Raw genomic sequence first — 20,863 nt, forward strand, 5'->3', positions numbered from 1 at the left:
CCACCAAAGCACCATCATAAGGCTATGGAATCGTCACCAACAACATGGATCAACTCGTGACTGTCCACGATCTGGCAGACCTCGTGTCACCACGCCCCCACAAGATCGCAACATCCAGTTACGTCACCTTCAGGATAGGACCACCACTGCGACGTCTACTGCCTCAACCATACCAGGGCTGTGTAGGATTTCCGATCAGACCGTACGCAACCGTCGACGAAATTCTTAGGCCCCATTTGCAGCCCATCATGGAGAATGTCAACGACATTTTTCAACATGACAACGCATGTCCTCACACAGCCCGACTCACCACTGTCTTCTTGAGAAACCACAACATCAACATTCTTCCCTGGACCTCCAGGTCACCAGATTTAAACCCCATCGAACATCTTTAGGACGAATTGGACTGACGTCTGCGACGGCGACAACCTCAACTGCAGACTCTACCTCAGCTTGCAGCAGCTTTGCAGGCTGAGTGGACAGCCATTCCACAGGATGTGATTCGTCATCTCATCGCTTCCATGGGCAGGAGATGCCAAGCAGTTATTGATGCTCACGGGGCGCATACTCGTTGTTGACGTTGAGTGACGTTAAACGTCAACTAGTGAGCGTGGACTTTGCCTTTGCAGACTTTGGATGTTCAGCAGTGAATGTGCAAAGTTTCACACGTCATACAGAACTACCCGGAATAAACTTGTTAACAATTTGTCTCATATTTTGCCTTTTGTGTTTCTGTTTTTGAAGAGTATATAATGGTTTAATGAAAAAAACGTTTGACGTTTATTTAGGTTTGAGAGATTAAGCAAATGAGATTTAGACATTTTCAAATATAAAGAAATCTTTTTTATCTTAACACGAATATTATTTTGCACTTGGAGCAGTCAACACTATAAACTTACTGATAAATTATTACTGGTATGTATGATAATTAATTTCATAATTACATGTACTAATAACAACTCGTTAAAACTGTATTGCTTTGTCTTATTTCTAAACTACAAGGCTTTACCAAAATTATCAGGTTATTAATTTTGATTTTACATATTTCAATCTATCCTGTACAAATGTGTAATATTTCCACAGGGTATCACATAGTAATTATCAGGTTGACAATACAAATCAAGTCTCTGATTTAATTTTCATATGAAAGATGTCCCTTTATATTAAACATCTAATTTATTACTTTTTTCCTAGTTATTATGGCTTCTCCTCGTTTCTTACTTTCTTATCAATAAATTTATTTTTCTATTATTTCCTTCTTCATCTGCCTTGACTATCCTTAACCTTTATTATATTTATGCATTGCTTACAGTCCAGTTTGAATACTTTCTCTAGTTTTCTCACCTCCTATTTTACCAATTACTTTATTTCTTCCATTTCCTTCTTCAACAATTACATTTTACATTCTTCTCTTTCCATACACTACAAATCACTGTTACACCAATAACACCACCATTCAAATCCTGTCCTCAGTTGCAACAGTGGTTTGTAATAGATATCTGTCATTGGTCTTCACTATTTTTTCATATTTTAGGACTTTAATAGATATGTATATGTCCTCGGTCTTCACTAACTCTCACACTTTATGTCTTTAATAGATAAATGTATCCTTGGTCTTCCCTAACACACATGCTTTATGTCTTTAATACATGCTGTTAGTCTTCACTAACTCTCACACTTTATGTCTTTGATAGATGTGTCCTTGGTCTTCCCTCACATGCACACTTTATGTCTTTAATACATGCTGTTAGTCTTCACTAACTCTCACACTTTATGTCTTTGATAGATGTGCCCTTGGTCTCCCCTAACATGCACACTTTGTCTTTAATACATGCTGTTAGTCTTCACTAACTTTCATGTTTTGCACTTCCTACTCATTTCCAATTGACCCCTGAAGTAGGAAGATCCCATGCTAGAATTATAAGTTCTTGTTATTTTTCTCCAGGGAACTGTTGGACTACAGGTTTAATAAATCTTTAACAGCGTGTAACAATACAATACTCAATAAAACTTCTCTCAACTTTTTATGAATTTCTCAATTATTTAAGCTTTGTTTAACCCTAAAATCTTTCTTAAGAGTCTATTTTGTGCAAGAAAATAAATTTATTGGTTAAAGGGCACCTAAAAATCTGAGTCACAAAAAACTTGAACAATAAAACCATCAAAATTCATTAGATCTGCTGAAAGATGAAATACATATAGTTTTCACAGAAAATCTATGAGTTCATCCAATTACTGTTTGGCCAGTAATAGACAAAAACAAATTACTCAAGACAGTGCAAAATGTTCTCATCATTACAAGTAATCTTACATGTGCTTTGGTATAAAAGTATCACTCTTTTTTATTACTCTTATTACTCAGTCAATAAAATGAGTTTCAGGGCCAAAAGTAGGGCGACCAAATTGCAACTAATTAATCTTGAGATATATATATGCAAAATGGCTCATTTGGGTTGAGAAAATATTTTACATAGATAAATATTTTACATAAATAAAATTATATATTCAAACATCTAACACCGCCCTCTACATTCCGACACTCAGTTACACAACCCCTTTCAAACATGTGGTCAGCTTCCGGTCAGTTACCTCTTTCTTTGTGAACCTGACAATGACCGAAGAAGGTCGAAACGTTGTTCGCTCTTCTATGTAAAATATTTTCTCAACCTAAACGAGCTGTTTTTGCATATATATTTCTCTACAAGTGGGTTTCTCGACATCACTAATCTTGAGATAACCATTTGACAGCAAGTAGAAGAAATGAAGATATTTATCTTTTGATGAAAGTGACATTGAACTGGAAATGTATACAATGACAAATGAAAAGGTAAAGTGTTGGTTTACAAGATAAACATAGCAGCAAACTTGGATAAAGATAACTTGCAACTAATATGCCAACTCGGGCTACACGTGAATGAGGGGCCTTTGATTTGAAAATGCTATGGCTATGAAAGAAAAAAACAAACAAAGGAATTTTATCCTATGGAAAACAGGATCTTTAATGAATGGTTGCAGTGCTTTGTAGAATCCGATCAAATAATGTGGCCAAAGGTCAGCAATTACTCATACTCTGTGCCACATACCTCTTCAAACAATACACTTAATACAAATCTGAAAGCTATGGAAATTAAACTTATATGAAGTTAAATATTACTGTATAGTAAACAGAACTCATTATGGAAAAAAGTGAAGTGTTTACAAATTATGAATACAATGATTTTTAAATGTATGGGCACCTGAACTTCAATTGTAGTCAATGATAACTACAAAAAGTCAGTAATCAGAGGATAAAAATACTAGTAAAATGTAAGAGTTTCATATTACATAGTTTATGTATATATAAATGTAATAGTTTAACACACCTTTATCTCCACCACCAGTATCATCTGTTTTTTTTGTGGTCCTGGATGGTGGAGCATCAAAACTGTCTTCACTGTCTGATATTATCATTTCAGGTGTCGATCCTGGAAAAACATATATATATATATGTATGATTTTGTTATAACTTAAAAAACACGCTGAAACAAAAATAAACAAAAAATGCTGCACTAATTGAAAATATCCCAGGGTACAAGCTGCAATGTGGGATTATAAAATGTACCCTAGGTTTTGGAGGTGACTGCAGAAGTAGGACCCACAGTGCAGTGTGGATACACCATCTATCATTCCTAACCTCCATTTGTCAGTCTCACATAAGAAATAAATGTAGTGATAGAAATTAGGAGAGTGTCCCACATCTATATCACCCTTCACTGCCTGCACAGTTGTGGGAAGGTGACTGCTTTCCAAACTGAAGGAGAAAAAATAATTGGAATAATAATAAGAATAAGAAAATAAGATATTACTACCTGGAGATAAGTAAGTTCAAAACTTATCTCTTGAAGTTAGCATTCCAGCTCCCATTATGGTAGAAAGGCATTAATTTATAGCACAGTAGACAAATTATACTTAACTTTATCAAAATGTATTAATTTTTAATAAAATATATATGTATTGCAACAGATTTACTGTTAAATATTTATTTTAATATCTATGTTTGTTTCAGTTTAATAAATATTTAGAAATATATGCAATCTTTTTTTTTAATTAAATGTGTATTGCACAAGTCCTGCCTGTTCTCTAAATTTGTAGAAGAATCTTCAGAGTATGAATCAATAACACAGGTTTTACGAAAACATTAGCATATATTCAAATAGCTGGTCACAAAATACACTGGTCCAGGTAGATACATTTTGTACAGTTCATGGATGGTCATTAAATCCCCTGGTCCAGAGAAATATGTGTCTATACATTTCACACCTCTGTACCAAATCATAATTTATGTTCTTCTATTGCTATGATACTGAGTGCAAGCTCATCCCTCGAGATTTCAGTGTTGAAGGGTTTTACAACAAAAAAATGATGGATAGCATTCTTTGTGGGTGTGAAGAATGGGTTAAACACCCCCTTTCTTTTAAAATAGAGCTTCTTCCACAGACTAAAGGAATGAGGGCAAGTTGGAATTACTGCAAAAAACATTGTCAGATACAATGTTTGAGGTCTATCTACTTCTATTTTGTGTTGGTTGATGTTAAAACCCACCACAATGGGGCACTGTGAACTCATATTACAGTATACCTTGTGTCATAATGAACCAAACTTTCATTTTTCCTTTCATTAAGTAAGATTAAATCTCGGTGGTCCGTGCATATATGGTAAAAAATGAAAAGGTACAAATGAAATATATTTTTACATTCTTTACACGGATACAGAACTCTGACTGAATTTTGAAATAATTATATCAATGTTTAAGGGTAACACAAATTTAAAGAATTTTGCAATACAAGTTCAGAGCTCCTGGAGCATATAATCATACATATTGGATGGTTAAAGCTATTGTATTCTATCAAAATATTTATCTCTTGAGAAGAGTTCAAACTGATTGACAAAGAAATCAAGGGCTTAACACAAGCGTGCCTTTTTATAGTTGTAGTCTATGCTCTTTGTGATCTTCTAGAATGAACAACTACACCCTTCAGTGAGCTCATTGTGATATTAAAGTTATCCACACACATATTTAGAACATTCCATTGTCAATACTGCTGTAGCAGTCAGGAGATTTATCAGAATACGTGGTCTCTTTGAAGACAGGCAAATAGGAACTAAATATAAAATGGTAAATAATCTTGACATATCGCAGAAAATCTTCACTGACTAGAGGGAAATGTTCCTTTGCAATCCTATGTAACGAAGATAACTCTTTACCATATTCAACATCTTAAGTTTAAGAGGGAAAGAGAAAACAAAGATGTTCCTGGAGAAAGACCCAGCAGACTGGGAAGTAATTCAGGAATACAAAGCAATGCAGCAGCTGGGTTGAAAGTTGTGGATGATTGGGCAGATAAAGGTGTTACTCTGATTCAAGCATTTAACTCTTCTATTGTTAAGGATGAAGATAAAAGTAACACCTTCTCCACATAGTTAAACTACACCAAAATACATTGCTAACTTTCACAAAGAAAAATCTAAAGTGATATGATAAACTAGTGTATCATTATTGTTATAACAATATTTTATTCAGATATACAGGACACTTTGAAAATTTTATTCAGTTTTCAATTTTTTTTCTTTTTTGATACTGAATAAAAAACAAACATCTATTTTGTTCGCCCTTCCTCGTAATTTATGATTATACAAAGTGTTTAAAATTCACAACCTCTTAATATGCAGGAACTGACCCAGTTTTTCTTATGTCCAACACTGTTAGCAGTAGTGAAATATATACAGATATTATTGTGAAACAGTTTTTCAGGTTTATATTTTTGTACCACCCTAATGGAAGTCTTTGTTTCTTTAAACAAACGTTATCCATCAGGTGTATTACAGTAGATTATGAGTACTTACTAAATATTTTAACCACAGGCTTACACACTATTATTTAACACTTGAATTTAACAGAACGCAGTTATCATATCAAAAGTAGTCAATAAATTTAAACTTGGCAATTGTTTATTTTTAGCTATTAAAGTAACAATTTAAAAAATAGATACCTTCATCATAATGCTAACACATAAAATTTTATTGATGTGTTGAGGGGCACTAGTTACTGAAACCATTTTGATCAAAAACATTAAGCATGTGTTTATGGACTATAATGGGCCAAGAGGCAGAAATGAAATTTTGGACATTTGTACTTTATAACTCTTTGTGAACACTGAAAGTGGAAAATATATTGATACTGACCTGACATATCTTTATTGAAGATAATGTTAGGCAACAAATGCTGTGTAAAATTCTCATATCTTTGTGCATTTGGCACAAGGATATGAGAATTTTATTTTTGCATTCAAAATTTTCTTTGGAAGGGTCTTAACTGTATACAAGTGTGTTAATGGAAATTCTATAAACTAATCATGTGTCTGGAACTGAACACAGTTGATGTCCTGTCACTGTAAAGATATATTCTGACAATTTTTAACAGCACTTTTTGTTGACCTAAGTGTTTCTTAGTTGATGTACAATAAAATTCCAATATTGCTGGTTTCATGTAGAGCAGATATCGTGCAACTAAGTGTTATGACTGTTTTGCTTGCAATTAATTTCCTATGGCTCATTCTGCTATCTTTTTTACACTGACAGTATCTGGCATATTTTATTATTTGTATTTACCAAGATCTCTAGCAGACTAAACTGTGTAGAGTATACACACTATAAACATGAATTATTGGTGCTATACACACAGATTTTGTCACACACACAATCCCAACAATTTCATTACACAGGATACAACCACAACTGATAATATATTCTAATGAAATGCTTATCATGACAAAGAACTTCAGGGTATCAAGTCTGAAGATTGATTATACTAACTTGTATTTTAAATTAAAAATCAGATCTAAACACATTTTTTAAAAGCATAAGAAAAATGAAAATGTTTGGTTAACTCACTTCCATTTTGATTTTCGTTTGTTTTTTCCTCTCTGTGAGGTTCTGGCTGAGACCTGAAACAGACACACATAATGAAATTTACCTTGAATTCGGTTTTTATCTTCCGGTGAAATGATTTCTAGCCCAATGAATTTCAAAACTAAATAAATTATTAGTAGTTCCAATTAACAGCATTTTCAGCTCTTCACATGAAACACCACAACATAAATTTCATAATCTTTTCACACAAAAACTGGTGATTTGAATTTCATAAATTTTACAACAAAATTAAACTAATGGTGAGAATTTCATATTCTTCTCATGGAAACACAAAGTAGTAATGCAAGTTCTAAATGGATTTTTACACAAAATCAAGGGTGATAAAAACTTCATAATCTAGTAATACTATCACAAAGTGCTTATGTGTATTACATTACATTACCCTGTAACTAGGCTGGTATACATATAACTCTGATGAAAATATTTAATGTATATTCACAAAACTTTGGCAAGGTTTCAGTAAACTTTAAAGCATCTTGTAGACAAAAAATCAAAACTTTTAATTAGGTATTATTACAAATACTGTGTCCATAATTATATGGTGTCAGAGTGCAGTGATTTCCATGTTATGATTAAAATAATTTTTCTTAACCTGAAAATTTTTAATTTTTTTCTGCACAATCTTTAGGACCTTCTAAATAAATCAAAAAATGTTTTTTCAGAAGAACGTAATATTTTATTTCTCATTTCCTACACTGTAACTCTACAGGATTGGTCAGTTTGACTGACCTTGTAACCATTATAAATAAATTAAGAAATGATTTTAAGTTACCTTTATCTCTGCCCAATTGTAACAGGAAACAACAATTGTTTATTCTCAGCTTCTAACAATATATATCTATTTACACTTGATTTAATTTTTTTATTATTGACTTTTGAACCATATCGTGCTGTCACACAAGTTGTGAATTACTTGGCCAATGTGCAACTCATGTTACCTTATTGCACAAGGCTACTACGAACATACTCTGCCAATATTTTATCATTATTCTTTATTTTAATGTGAAATTAACCTAGTAAGTTTCTAATTTTTACATTTTAGTAACTTTTATAATAACAAATAAAAATACTTAAAAACATAGTATAATAACTTGCACAAAGTGGACAATGTCCTACAACTACTATAATTTTTCTGGCTTTCTACAACTATGCTATAAGAGTCATCAAAAATTCAGCTAAACCCACTGATGTGTTTTCCATGTGAATGGTTTGAAATGGAAGAGAAATATGTATTTTTCTGTACAGTAAAGAATGTAGTATAATATGCCATATGATAGATTAAAACCTTGGCTTTCTATTGATTATAAATAATATAGTATTAAATATCATAGAAAACTACTGGTAATTTATGAAACACAGGACATGACAGGTGGGTGTGGCAAATGGGTCTGATTTTCTAATTTATGGCTCCTGGTTGGTTGTGCAACCAAATAAGACGGGAGAGGATTAAAAATTATACTGAGTATTAGCTATATGATAATAAGTAATTGACATTAAATTCCACACTTCTCACAGGAGAGATAAATAAATTAGAAATGAGGGAAGACAAAGAGAACACACATCATAGTTCTCATATTATGAGAGATTGAGGATTTTTATAAACATGTTCTTATAAAAATAAGAATTTAAAACTTGTTTTATTTGATGCTAAGTTTATTTTTGTACATTAATAATCAAGTAGTTTTATTACGTTTTGAATATAACTCTGTAAATTATTGTCACATGTACACCTTGAGCCACCTATGCAAAAAAGCTGACTCAAAACTACAATAATGATACGAATGTCATGGAAAAGAAGCAAAAAAACACCTGATAGTCCAAAGGGTAAAAGTATAACTGTAAAATTATCTTAGAGAGTTAGGCAATAAGAATCGTACACCTCTCATGTTTTAAAGATAATAGAAGTACATTTTAAATAAATGGCACTTATCAATAAATGTCAGCTCCAGCACTATGTGACATAGATTAAAATTCTAACTTTTAACTATACTATCTCAATCTGACACATTTTTCAGCATAACTTGCCACATTCATGGGTTTAAAAACAAAACATCTGTAAAGTTTGAGTTTAATTTATCAAAATTTTAAATTCTTATCTTCTTTTCTAATAATTATTCTATGTTATCTCAAACAGATGTTTTTTGTTTAATGAATTTGGATTAAAAAGATACATTTTACAGTTCCTTCATTTAAATGTTTTAGATCATTTTACTTTAAATGTTTTTCTAAGTCAGATTACTATGTTTGGGATATCTTTTATAGCTCTTTTCCCTTCATGGTTCCTTCTGTGCTTATAATCAACAGGTTAGTTTATACATTCCTTTCCATGCAAAGTTTCTAAATTCATTTTTCATGCTAAGCCAGTTTTTTTTTCTATTCATCATTACATGTTACATACAAGACTAGTTCATAATGCTGTCCACTAAGGCATCCACACAATGTTCCTCACATTACTTTGTGAAAAAAACAAATATTACCATTTCATTCAGGTAACTGTTTTCATGCTGCACAACTGCTTCAATCTGATCTTACTTTTGTTATATTCCATAATTACCTTTGATGACACTTCTCTCATGACACTCTCCACCTGTCTTTTATCTTAATACTGTATATGTAAGCACCTCCTTCAAATAAAATTATCACTTTTACAAGACTGATCCAATCCACATTCCCTAACACTAGCCCTTACTGGGAAGGAAGGACAGGGAGTGTGAGAGGAGATAGGCAATTGAAAATACATTTTTGATTCAAGTAAATGTTAACTTCCAAAACACTGACATCCATTTCCTCTACAGCTAGAATCCCACACTGACAAGATGGAGAAGTTAGTGAGGGAATTATCCATAAGGAATGCATCTGCAGAGATTGTGGTTATACCAAATCCACTGACTGACAGGATCCACTTACGCTTTACTCAAGATATTTCATGAGGGGCAGTCCAGCATAGTACAGTAACACCATCTGGTTTATCTATAGGTGGTCTTATAGAACATCTCATTTATATAGATCCTGTTGCAACCTAGATAAAGTATACTGTGGTAGTGGTTACTGTGTGGATTTGATTTGATAAAAGCACACCTGATTGGGCAACACTTTCACAGTGTGAGATCCTATGAAAAAGAAGTAACAAGGGACACTGGAAAGGAAAGGAGATGTGAGATTAATAAGGAAAGTACTTATCCTTCTTTATAATCTAGAGGATAGTTACAGAGGATAGTCAAAAACCCTCAGAGGAATATACTGTCAGATCATGGGAAAAATCATTCAATGTGGTCCACACACTAGCCTGCACAATATCCTTCTGCCTGAGGACAGAGAAATGTGGAAAATCTGATGAGACGTCTTGCAGAAGTATTCTGCTTCCAAAGAGATTCTAGAATAAGTAACATGGATCAATTTTCATAGCAATACCATCAAGACAACTAGATATAAATTCTAGGAAGTTGAAGTGTTACAGTGAATAAAAAGCCATTAGTAGAATTATAAAATTTCCTGTGTACTGCACAGTGCAAACAACTCTGACCTGCAACATCCTTGGGCCAACAAAAAATAAACCTCAAAAGAAAGGTGATACATAGCAAATGAAACCAAGGGCTGAAATGGATGTTGAAAAAGAGCATGTAATTCCATCTATATATCCTTGTTAGGTAACTGAAACAGTTGTTTGGATAAAAGACCTTAAATAACTTAAGGAGACCAAAAAGTACTGGGGATTAAAATAATTTCTGTCTCTTCAAATATTAAAAGGTAATCAATAAAGTTCTCCTATTAAGAACAATTGTGATAGCAACAGAATGTGACCAGGAGTTGAATGAATCATTGACAGGATTCTGGGGAATAGACAAATAGGTGCATAGGCATGTAGTTGCAGTCCGATGAATGCATCTATTACCAATGCCCAAGGGTGAGGTACTGGAGACCAAAATGCTGGTACCTGAGTGTTCCAATGAGTGGCAAATGCATCTATCAATAATGTTCCAAATTGAGAGCAAATTCAATGGAAAACTCCTTAAAGAAGCATTCCTTCTGTCAGAATAATGTGGCAGGGTCGAGACAATTGATCTGAAACCAAATTTATCACCCCTGGAACAAAGTCATCTAGTAGGATGATACAGAAGATGCAAGGTTTGAAAAAAAAGAAAGACCTGGACTAATTGCCACCTTGCTGTGAAATGTAAGATACCATGTAGGATTGTTGGAGTTTGAAGCATGATGAATTTGCCCCCCTGTAATTGCATAACTTGAGAAATTGCCTTTTAAACAGCATGATGCTCTAAAATACCAATGTGAAGCAAAGTCATTGTCCATCCATATTTACTGAAACTCCTGAGCACTGAAATATTTATGTCATCCCTAAAACAAGGTATCCACAAAAATACGGATCTCTGGATGAGGTGATGGCAGAATAATACCAACTGTAGTGTTGATCATGAATAAGGAAATTGAGAAATCTAGTGGATCACTGTTCATGATCTTTATATATATGTAAAAATGGCTGGTTTGGGTTGAGAAAATGTTTTATGCAGAAGAGCAAACAACATCTGACCTTCTTTGTGAACCTGACGATGACCAAGGAAGGTTGAAATGTTGTTCACTCTCTGCATAAAAAATTTCTCAACCCAAACAAGTGGGTTTTCTTGACATCACTGATGGCAGACTTAATTTCGTAAGGTTATCTGAAGTTCTTGGTTTCTCAAATTTGACCTGTTTTTCTTTTAAAGAGGTTTCACGGTACTATCAAAGGAAGCAGGGATTATGACTCTTCTCTAATGTGATATGTTTGACAACAAGAGGGAATAGGAAGTTTAATAAACTGTATGTTAAATGAAATACTTGAAAATATGTACAAATATATTTTTCTCTACAAGTGGGTTTTCTCATCATTACTGATTACTGTTCATGATCTATTTACTGTGTAGAAACCACTAAAGGGATCTAATGTATGCTTGTTCCAAAGAAATGAGGGATTGGAGAGATGCCCAAACTCCCAAAGGTTAAAGAACCATGAGAGAAGAAAGAGGGAGACTGCTTGCTCCACAGTTTAGAGCCAGGTGTGAGTTTGTTGAAACTGAAAAGGCACTAGATATCAAAGGTGAGACAGGAGAGACCTGATTTGCTTCTGCGCTGGATGCATTAATCTAGAAATGCATGCCACAAATCAACTTGGCAAACAATTTTTTTCAAAGCTTGTCTTTAGTTTTATGAAAATTAAAGAGATAACATAAAGAACACTCAAGTATCTCCAGTTGTCATACTATAGAGAACTCCATTAGTGAACACTTTGTCAAGAAAATGTGACAATATTATATGAAGTAGATGCTTATATACAGTAAAAAGATAGAGGGCACATTGATTTATGTGGAACATCACAAGACAGATATTATCAAGAATGATTAAGTGAGAAATAACAGACTGGAGCAAGTGAAAAAAAAAAAGAATCATACCAATACTTATATAGCTAAATATACAGAAATCCTAGCAGTTGAGTAATAGGTGTAGTGTGAGAGAAGGTATGTATGTTCTGGAAATCCATTATCTGTGAGTCAACAAAATCTTCTGCATTTTTCATATCCTTCATCCCAGGATTTTTATTTCCTACAAAGGGAATGCCAGTTCTGTGTACACCTTTTTCTACTTCTCCATCTCCTGGCTTTCAATGTGTTGCTCTCTACATTATGTCATTCTTGATAACTGCCTAGATTGCATCCCCCTTAGATCACTACTGGAGCTTGGAATCAACCAGATCTCAAGAACAGACTTTACATTATACTTATCCAATAAAGCTAAAAATGAATAAAATGAATAACTAGATTTTATCACAAATAACAAAAAAACTTATTTGATGTAATTCCAATCTCAAATACTGAAGAAATTAAATATGAAAACTCATCTGTTCGAGAATTTTGTTAAAATAGTCACAGAACCCTTACAAAGAGAAAAATTCCCAAACTTATGAAGACAAATGAAAAATCCTGATTCATAAAATGTAGCCCCACCCCTGTCTACTTTGGGCTAAGAAAGATCTTGTTGTTGTTGTTTCAGAAATTTCACACAAAGCTATAAAAAGTCTACATGTGTACAACTATCCATAATTTTGAAGTGACAGTCAAGGAAGGTAGTTAGCCAACAACACCTACGGCTGATCGTTACATGAATGAGAAGTGGGACTTGGCTGTCACTCAAAATACAGCATATATTCTGGAAGCAAAAGGCCATGAACCATTAGCCCTCAGATTCACATTCAATGAATGGCTACAATACACAACTCCTGGCCCTTTAAGAAAAGTATTTTCTCATCAAGATGTCTCTCATTCCCATAAGTTCTACATGTTATCTGAGACAAAGATTTAGAGATCAGCTTCTGATGACAGTTAGCACCAACTGTTCCCATGGAAATCAACTATAACACTTACATCACAATGAAACAAAGAAGTCTATAAGATGTCAAATCAACCAGCTATATGAAAACACAAAATCATACCTTTTTATTGTTTTGCTCTTTGTTCTACTGGGAGGTTCATCTTCCTCACTGTTTCCATCTAGATCTAAACCAATACAGTCAACATCAGCTCCATAATTTGGTTTAAAATTCTCATGCTCCTCCTCTTCTTCTTCACTATCAAAGTTATATTTTGCCTTTGAAGCTGTATAGAACATGTTTAAATTGTCATTCATCAAATTACAGATCCAAACATAACAATATTATACTGTTTCACTGCACTAACCACTCTCTCAAACACGTTGTGACCAATCAAAACACTTTTAGAAAAGCCATTTCTTAAATGTGTAATAATATTAATGAAGTTACAATAAGTACCGTCCAACAAAAAATCCAAATCTGCAACAAGAATAAATTTGGCTATTATATACATAAATACCTCACAGAACTACAATTACTGGCTAGTAAAAGTGTGTGTAAAAAAGAATATGCAATCAGTTGCCTTTACTGTGATACAAAACTAAACTTGTTAAAGTTTCTCTTACAATACTTTATTTTACATATCTTAAGTGTAACCTAAGCTTGTTCAAATTGACTGAGGTCGTAACCATTTTGTACTTATTATTGTTTATGTAATATGCATTTTATTACAGTGTGTATCTACACAAAATCTGGCACTTTTAGTCTAATTACAGAACCTTTTTACACAAAAAAATTAGATTTTGCTACAGGCTCAGTATAGTATACACGAGTACATCTACACACGTAAAGTATTTGAATGTAATGTTTGATACAACATTTGTATCTTCACAAAATTTGGTAGACATTTAGTAAAAATTAAAAGCATTTTGTTTAAAAAAAAATCAGATTTTTTAATGAAATATTTTGGCTAAAGGTTTATTTGTGAAAATAGTCTTTTCTGTTACTAGTCTTAGTGCAAAGTGATTTTATGTTATGATTAAAAAATACTGTTCTTTGTCCAAAACTTACTAAATACATTTCAAATGTTTGTTTTCAATTATACTTTATATTATTTTCTACACTCTAACTGTGTGGGTTCTGTCACTTGACCAACCTCATATAAAATTAGAAAATAAACATAAATTATTTTTTTTTCATGCTTGAATGACTACATATTGTAAAACGAAAATACATATGTTTAGTCTAAGTCTCATAACGCTATATATATTATACATACACACACACACACTTACATAAATATTTATTTTTATTATATTGACCTTCCAGTCATGTATAACTTGCATTGACACAATGCACATGCATTCCTGTTACATATCCAGTAATATAAAACTGACCTTTAATTTTTCCCTGTCTTGGATGTGTTTTATTGACTAGTATTTTGTAACATACAGTTACATTTCAATTATTATGCATTACATATTTGTATACAGATTATTAACTTTATTTTTCTTAAAATATAGAACATTAAATCAATGTGTGAGGCAAACAATTATCTCTCATTGCTTCAACCTTTGTCCTCAGTTGCTCCTGGACATAGGTTGCTAAGCCTTTTAAAATTTCACATGTGGAGGATATCAAACAAAATGTTTTTTAGATTTTATATATACAGTTGTATAACCAAAAAATGATAAATAACTACACTGATACCACAGATTTATATTAAAATTTATAGAGCTTAGTAACTAAGATGTATTTAGATTTTTAAAAAATATGAAACTTTGAGTTAATTAATGACACAACCTACTGCCTTGAAATCTTGGATTAAAAGAATGTGGTAGCCTTTTAACAGATTAAAATGGCTGAAAAAGATCACTAGTGGGACATTATTAGTTATCAATTTATGATTCACATGTCCTATATTAAATTAAGTGTATATAGGGGACCATTTAAAAAAACAGAAAGAGGTGAATACTGCCACTATGTGTTTGATTGAGTACAAAATAAAAATACATGAAGTTTTTATTTTATATTCTAGCTTGATAATATCAGTAAGTTGAGTTCCTAATTTGCAAGAAACTATATACTAGGTATTTTGACATCACAAACATCTAATTTTAAACAGTGCTGCATTGAACATACTCACTAAAATCTACATCTAGATCAATTCTTCTAATATTTGCTTTAAAGAAGTTAACTTGTATATAATATTAAAATTTGAACTATAATCTACACTTTATTCCAACCTTACTGACATAAATTCATAAAAAAGTAATTGAGTAAAATTCTGAATGCAAGTCAATAAATATGATAACATGGCCTTTGACTCCTAACTGGCAGCAAAAGTGGCAGAGTACTGTTTACTTGTCTGAATGTAAAGAGATTTTCATGTTAAGATTAAAAATACTTTTATTTATCTGAAAATTTTCAAATTTAATTTGTATAATTTATAAATTCTCTTGATTAGTTAAAAAAATCATTTTTTAATTAAAACTTTCTATTTTATCTGTTATTTTCTTTATCCTAACTCTAAATACAAGGTTGGTCAATTTTACCAATCTTGTAACCTCCAATATATATATTCTAAAAATTCTAAGTTAACCCTTTTTCTAGAATCACTTGAAACTGCAATGTGAAACTACCTTTATTTATCCTAAAACTTGCAACAGTATATGTCTGTTTATATTTAAATTTTGTTTTACTGTATGTCTGTTTATATTTAAATTTTGTTTCACTGTATGTCTGTTTATATTTAAATTTTGTTTTACTGTATGTCTGTTTATATTTAAATTTTGTTTTACTGTATGTCTGTTTATATTTAAATTTTGTTTTACTGTATGTCTGTTTATATTTAAATTTTGTTTTACTGTATGTCTGTTTATATTTAAATTTTGTTTCACTGTATGTCTGTTTATATTTAAATTTTGTTTTACTGTATGTCTGTTTATATTTAAATTTTGTTTCACTGTATGTCTGTTTATATTTAAATTTTGTTTTACTGTATGTCTGTTTATATTTAAATTTTGTTTCACTGTATGTCTGTTTATATTTAAATTTTGTTTTACTGTATGTCTGTTTATATTTAAATTTTGTTTTACTGTATGTCTGTTTATATTTAAATTTTGTTTTACTGTCTTTTGAACTGTGTCTAAATTAATGTTCCCACCATAAAAATTTAGAAACTCAACTGACAAACATATTAGTTTAGTGACTTGTATAATGCATGGGATAGTTACAAGCATATCTCATTAAATATTATTATATTTATTTATTTTGCTCACTACTATAGACATATCTATCATATAACAAACCTCCAGCTTGTATCACAGCAGTGATTGATATTAACTATTAAAAAAGATTTATCATACTACATGCCTGCAGCTCGTCTTGGAGCAGTGGTTCTCTTCTCTGGTGGTATATAGTCACTAGCTTCTACATCCGATTCTTCTGATGAGCTGGGTTCAGATTCTGAAGCTGACCATGGGTTTCTTTTTGGTCCTTTCTTTTTAGATGAGAGTGACTTCTTTGGGCTATGTTTAATTTGCTGCTTTAATGCTATAAAGGCATAAATTACATAATATTTTAATTATCTGTATAAATGTTGCATCACAAAAACGACTGTATAATTACAGATTTGACCAAATACTATTAAGAAAAGTGAATTCCTACATTCATCTATAAAAATTTCTGTAAAGAAATCCACAACTCTGTTTCATGATAAAAATGTTTACCACATAAGTTCTGATAATGTAGCCTAAATTTTCCCACCACATCATAAATGATGCAAAATCAATATATTTCCAGAGAACTATATATGGTAATATCATGCCCATAGTATTAAAAAGTTTGCAGCAGTAATTATTTGTTTCTTTAACAAAAATAAATGTTTTAAAGGGTGGCTTTTTAATGTTTCTCAATTTTTATTACACATACATATTTATTAGTAGCTGGTCTTCAATAAGTGAATATTAGCTGCATAACAGTACTTGTGAATAGACTCATGTTAAGTAGCTAGTCCACAGTATCACCTAAAATGTTGTAACATTTTTAAAACAAGACCCAAGACTCAGGAGCTTTCAAACAGTTGACTTTTCTTCATTCTCCTGAATAGTCAACCATTCAAAAGCGCTTGAGTTTTAGGTTTGTTTTGAAAATATTACAACATGTGAATAGACTTTATAAACAAGTTGCCATGACACTCTTGTTAGCCTAAGCATCAACTTACCAGTCTTAGACAAGATTAAATTTATAGGTAGTGCTGCGATATACCAACATAAACACTCTTTTTCTCTCTTTTTAATAGTTTTGGTCCTTCATAACCTCTTTTGGAAAAAATGGTTTTTCTTTATCACTTCTATGAGTACCTTTATTTGATAATCCACCACGAAAAGATATCAATAAAAACTACAAGATATTTAGCAGGACTGAAGACAATACAGTCATTTGTTACTTTATAAGGAAATCAGTTTGATAAACAAACAAGACGAGCATTTCACAAACTACATGCATTTACTAACACATGATACCAAAAATAAATTAGATTTTATGACATTTAGAGACGTGGTGGATTCCATTAAATACTGAGCTGGAAACTTCTCTTCTAACAATTATAAAGATGTTTCAGAAATTAGAAAAATGTCTTTATTACACTAATGTCTTTATAACACTAATATTACTTTAATTAATTTTCCACTTTTTCAAATGAAAACCAACAGTTACAGATATAATTCTGATTTCCTACCTTTTTTTGCCTTTGCTTGTTCGTATTTCTCAGGAGAATTTCCAATTCTTTCAGCAAGAGGCATTGGCTCCTCATCATCATCTTTATTCACTTCTCCATCAGTTTCTTTCTTCTAAATATATTTGATGTTAAATGTTTTTTATAAACATAAACTTTAATCTACTATTCCATTTATGTAAAAACTGTATTATAATAAATGTTAGTACTGCTGCATTAAGACAATTTTGTGTCAAATAATATCATTTTACTGTTTAACTTTGGTTTTCATTTGTACACACTGGATAATACTCTGAGGTTATAACAGAAATAAACAGTAAATGTGAACTGTATTACCAAAGAAAACTTTCACTCAACCAATAGGTTATCACAAGTGTATCTGTTACTTTATATTTGAAGTTCTGTAACTCTGTGGAAGCTAGGTTGGTGGTATAAACTTTATTTTTGATGTTTTAGCTCCAAACTAGTTGGCATAAGAAATGTACTAGCACAAACCAATATCCAGCTACTCCAATTACTTTTGCCCATTGAATATTATAAAAGTAAAAATTACAAGATTTAGAACAGTATATGTAAAATCTATAGATGTTAACCAATCTACATGCAACAAAATTAAAACAACCACACAACAGCTTGACATTTGAAATCCTTTTCTTTCTTGGCAGGAAAAATTTGCAAAGTTTCAGCTTTTTAATCTCATATTGATAAAACTTTACATTAGAAAATGACTATTCTAATTCCAACAAAAAATAACCACATAGATTAGAAAGTGTGATAAATATGAAACTAAATAATTAGACATTTTAATCTAAAAATAAGTAGCTCAGTAATGCATTGTTGTTTATCAGCTTACAACAGAATAGTACATTGTTGATACACCGACCACCACCCTTACAAAAATTTCAATGACAACAGATGTTTAAAATAAAAGCAACAACTTTTTGAAATCCTTCAAATTTCTGCATGCTTCAAATATTTGTGAAATATAGTAGAAAAGCACACACAAATATTACACCAGACAGAACTACATTTAACAAAAACAAGAACAAAAACATTACATGGCTTGATGTAAATTTATTTTATTCTTTAATTACATAAATATGTAACAAGAAAGCTAGAATCTTGTTGTAATGTGTGGAAACTGACTTTTGGAATTACTTTAAAATATTTTTATCTAGTCTTCAAGTTTTAATTTGCTGCATATGTAAGATCTGTTTGTATTCAGTATGTTAAACCATGATTATACTGGTGGAATTCAATCAATACCAACCAAGTACCGATAAATACTTGAAAAACCACTACCATTCAGAAGAAAACTACAAAAATGCTAGGAAAAAATAATATATTCATTCATGTTTAGTACATAAAAACTTTAATCTTATGTGTAAGTAAATAAATGCATTTGTTTGGTGTTTATTTTGCAATATAAATGAATTACCTGGCAACCAAAAATCAAATATTCACTATTGGACCTATTTATATTTCAGCAATGAGATAAAGGTATAAAATAATTAAAGATCTAATACCTCTTTTAAATAATATATCTGTGCACAATACACAACAGCATAATTCAAAATGGTTAACATAAGTTAAAAATGTATGTTTAATTACACATATGTTAAAACTAAATAAATCCCTTAAATATCTTTCTATCCAATTCTTCAAATAATAAGACAAAATTGTAACAGCACAGTAGAGAAAAAAATATTTAGGTTTTAGAATGACATTTAAAACAAGAATGTTATTAAATACTGGTGAAATCTGAATGGAAAAACGTTTGGTCCTGTTTGTGATTTTTTGAAACAATTTCTTTAACACCATTCCAAGATAACAAAAGCCCACTTCTCAGACTCAGACTGAAAAAATTACTGTGTCTTTCACGATAGGTAATCTTGTCTCAAATAATAAAGTTTTGTTAGTAAGAAATATTTTAAGATTCAGAAATTGATAATAAAATATACAAAGAACAAATAATAATTTTGAGTTCAGAAATTTAAAGTAGCCAAGAAGAAATACTACTAATATATGTGTTTATAAGTGATTAGAATCTGCTTATGATATAATAGATTCATTATTAAATACTTCACTCTTACAAAAATAATGTTTAAATTCATATTTTACTTAGCTTGTAGAATTTAACTGTTATGTACAGTCTTGAGGCTGTGCTACTAGTAACCTGACGTTTACTGAAAATAAAAATATAAAGACTATAAATTTTCCCAATGTTACCATTCAGTCCCTTCTCTTTCACTTCTCCAGTTCCTCCAGCCGGTTTCGACTTTTGCGGAGTTCTGGATCAATCGAGGAATGATTCTCTGGCTGGAGATGGTTTTGTCTCTTCTAAAGCCACCTTCTTTGGACGGACTTTCCACCACCTTGTTTATGGGCTACTTTCATCATATTTCCTGAAAGTCCAGCTTCTTCATCTTCTTTTCTTTCTTCTCCACTTTCTACACAAAAGTAGGTCTACTCAGTAATTTCTCCCACAATATCAAACAACCAAAAGCATACAGTAGTTAACTGATAATGCTTTTATTTAAAAAAAAAACAGAAAATATTAAACAGTTATTCACCAGGATTGCAGTATTCAAAGAGAAGTATTCTCAAATTAACTTCACTCAAACTATTTTAATGTGAAAACACACACACATTATTTAAGTCATTACATTACATTTATTTGAAATATTTAAGATAATCTCACACATAACATGATTTTTTGTACAACATGTGCTTTTAAAATAAAATATATTCACATCTAGTTCCTCCATGAAGCTCTGAGAAGATCACTTTTACCAGGT

At 31.4% G+C, this 20,863-nt stretch overlaps 1 pseudogene across 1 annotated transcript in view; it reads right to left on the reverse strand.

Annotated features, from left to right (window-relative positions):
* Positions 1–20,863, reverse strand: part of LOC143223275 (agrin-like) — a 97,864-nt pseudogene that overhangs the window by 13,707 nt on the left and 63,294 nt on the right. The window contains exons 11-15 of the transcript XR_013012796.1: positions 18,069–18,180; positions 16,703–16,882; positions 13,451–13,613; positions 6,931–6,983; positions 3,363–3,464 (exon numbers count right to left, since the gene is read on the reverse strand). The product of XR_013012796.1 is annotated as an agrin-like (transcript). The remainder of the gene's footprint in view (positions 1–3,362; positions 3,465–6,930; positions 6,984–13,450; positions 13,614–16,702; positions 16,883–18,068; positions 18,181–20,863) is intronic.

Source organism: Tachypleus tridentatus, chromosome 1 (genome assembly GCF_004210375.1).
Source record: "Tachypleus tridentatus isolate NWPU-2018 chromosome 1, ASM421037v1, whole genome shotgun sequence".
Classification (NCBI taxonomy): domain Eukaryota; kingdom Metazoa; phylum Arthropoda; class Merostomata; order Xiphosura; family Limulidae; genus Tachypleus; species Tachypleus tridentatus.